Below are 3223 nucleotides of genomic sequence, written 5' to 3'. Positions count from 1 at the left end.
TGCACTTAAGACAAGCGGGAGGTGTCGGGAGCAAGCTCACAGATTCTGCTTTAAAATGAAATGTCATTGAATCCACAATGGACACTATATCCAAAAATCAGAATGGGGCTGCGAGTAGATTTGGTTGGGTTTGTTGTGCTTGTCTCATTCAGGTCATTTAGTTATGCTCAGAGTTGACGTTTTCCAATGCCATCACGTAGTCAAGACACATCTAACTTTGCCAGCTAGGGTCCACAGCAGCAAGCCGAAGATCCTGTGAGCACAGACTCAAGGATACCCACCCAATACCTATTCAGACCGCTATGCCATTTGAACAAAGGATACCTGTTTAAGTCCCTGTGCACACTGAGCACAGGAGACCTGCACCATCTCCTGTACAGTTTGAACATAGAAACCCTGTTCAGTAACCAACCCAGGTGCCTGTAAAATATGAACCTCAACAGCCTGCCAGAAAGCAGGGAAACCGCATGTGCATGGCCGAGTCCTGAACCATATGGTGAAGGAGGAAGCAAAAGAGCTGGAGAAGTTTGAGTGGAAGAATCCAGTGTCTGCCACCAGTGTAGCGGTCCAGTGCAGGGAGGACGTGGTTCGGGTGGAGGTCAAGCAGGATTTCCTTGGGAAAGGCACTCCCATTGTAAGAACAAATGAGTTTGGAGTTGAATGCCATTATCAAAGCTAAGGACTTTTATTTCATTCTCACTTTTCAAATGTTTTCCGTGTCATGCTCTAATGAACACAACCCTGGCTCTGGCTGTAAAACGTTTGTATCCATCAGGAAGCACAATGTGACCAGTAATGCTCTGAAGCCTACCTGGGTCCCCTTCTCCTCCACCAAGGTCTCAGAGCAGCAGCTGGTCTTATCTCTCAGGCTCTTAACAGGTGGGTATAGAACATAGGGCTTAAAGGTGGAATCTGTAACTTTCATCACTCCAGTAGAAACTTGAGATACTGTGAACACATTTGGCCAAGAAGCAAAGCAAATTCTTAATCCCCAAGGCCCGCCCTCAAACTTTGAAAACAAGCGCAGGGGCCGCATATTTGACTGGAAATAAAGGTGAGGCTACACCTTTAAAGTTGACCTCTGCCATTTTGGGCTATAGAGAACCACCGTATCAGTCATAATACCCATAATCTAGCGGTCAAACAGGGAAGTGATTCAACTCATATTCCACATAGGGCATTGTTATGTAGGCTTACTCTGCCATGATATTTTGATAACTGTGTAAATCTCTCTAGGACAGTCACTTTTATTCATGTATTCTCCTGTATTTACCCCCCCCCCCTCCCCTCTGAAATGCTAATGTGGCTATCATAAAGCACTACAAATGCCATGATGATCTGGACAAGACTGCCGAATCAAGGCAAAGGTAAGAATTTCTGGATTAACTATCTAATGATGGCTAAATGTAGTAATGGATACATTGGCAAAGTCTATTTAAATTGACAATTCTCTGTACTGTTTTGTGCAAGTTTGAAATTCACACAATACCTGCTAGCAAAGGTGTCAGCTAGAGATGACATACAGGATTTGCATGAGTCTTGCATGATGTCGACATGGATGCTAATTAGCATTTTAGAATCTGAGAGTAAAGAGAGCAGAACATATTGATAAAAGTAACTGTAGCCATGCAAATCTCTCTTGGACATCAAAACATCACACAGACCTTGTTTTAAGAGTTTCTAAAATCCCCTATGGGGAAAAAAAATGAATGGTGGAAAAACAACTGGAACCATTTCCCTGTTTGACCGTTAGGTTTTATGGGTATTATGACACCTCCACTGTAGGGCTCTATTGCTGCTTTAGCTTTTTCTTCTCTTTCAGATGACTGGCAATTTGAGAGGCCCCCCAGTGTCTACTTTCTGGGGTATGTCATGACGATTGAAGCCTCCATTATCCAAGCCCACCACACAACTCTCCGTGTCTCCGTGGACAGCTGTGTGGCTACGCTGGCCCCTGAAATGGCCTCTAAACCGTGGATATTCCTTCATTGAGAACCATGGGTGCGTGAGCGGTGCGTGTGCGTTCCCCTCACTATACTTCTGTATATTGTGAATGTAAATGAAACATTGTTTTTTATTTCATCCCATTAGGTGTTTGACTGATGCTAGACAGACAGGCTCCAAGTCCCACTTCCTGCAGCAAACCCAGGATGACAAACTCCAGTTTCAGCTTGAGGCCTTCAGGTTCCACCAAGATGAGAGGAGCTCTGTGAGTAACGACGCATTCACCTGAAGGCCATTTTATTTTTTAGTCTGTATGTACTGTACTCACCTGTCATGTTCATTAGGCACTAAATGGAAGAAACAAACAGGGAATACCTGGACTTTTCCAATAAGAAACACTGACTTTGACTTTCTGTTGTTTACTCTAATGAACACAACCCTGTACAAGTCATATCTCTCCTACCTTCCTATAAATGTACATCACATGTCATCTGAGAGCAAGGTCGGCCTCTGCTTCCAGTGACTCAGAACACGAGGCTTGCTCGTCGTTTACTACAGAGGCAAACCGGTTTGTCTATGGGGATCGGGTTTATACTGCACAAAACTATAATTCTGCAAACATGGATGTTTCTTCATTGGATTTGTGTAGAGCTAGGACCCAAAGATATAAATGGTTTTCATTGGTTTGCATTTTCTGAACTGGGGTCCTGTTTTCTTTCCTCTAAGGTGGGTTTCAGCAGGTCGGGATGACCTGGTGTGTGGCTGCTGGGACTCCACCTGTGGCCTGAGAATGGGGAGGAGTCTGCTGACTGACAATGCATTTCACCAGAGTAAGCTTTGAAGTTTATGACTTGATCTATGCTTGGTGGTGCTTTTCTATCAAGTGGTGTCCAGCTTGCATCTCTTCCCCATCCGATTCTGTACACTGACGGATCACTGTTTCACAACAGATAGATGGGAGGTGGAGGCTGCTCTCGGGTTCCATCTTAGTCCAGGACTCCGACTGGCTACAGACGAACGCGTTCCCCGAGGAGCAGGCGTCTCAACTAGAGGTCAACTACCAGAGCACAACAGGTGAAGGACTTTTGCATGATCTGTAGTTGTTCACTCGGGCACACCGTAGGGAAACATTTAGCAATGGTAAGTAAAAATCTGCGTCCTTATTGGACAAGTTAAGATACCTCCCTATTTCAAAAATGTTTTCCACTAACTGAAGCTTTGAGAAAGTGCTAAAAACCCCATGCTATAAGCAAGAGCTTGTAGGTAAACATTTGGACAT

At 44.5% G+C, this 3223-nt stretch overlaps 1 pseudogene; it reads left to right on the top strand.

Moving 5' to 3' along the window:
- The first annotated feature begins 493 nt into the window (after positions 1 to 493).
- LOC124008021 lies at positions 494 to 2785 on the top strand (annotated as a pseudogene).
- The last annotated feature ends 438 nt before the right edge of the window (positions 2786 to 3223 follow it).

The sequence above is a fragment of the Oncorhynchus gorbuscha genome, linkage group LG21 (assembly GCF_021184085.1).
Source record: "Oncorhynchus gorbuscha isolate QuinsamMale2020 ecotype Even-year linkage group LG21, OgorEven_v1.0, whole genome shotgun sequence".
In the NCBI taxonomy this organism is placed as follows: Eukaryota; Metazoa; Chordata; class Actinopteri; order Salmoniformes; family Salmonidae; genus Oncorhynchus; species Oncorhynchus gorbuscha.
The sequence above is the reverse complement of the archived record's forward strand: the minus strand, read 5'-3'. Positions and strand labels throughout refer to the sequence as shown.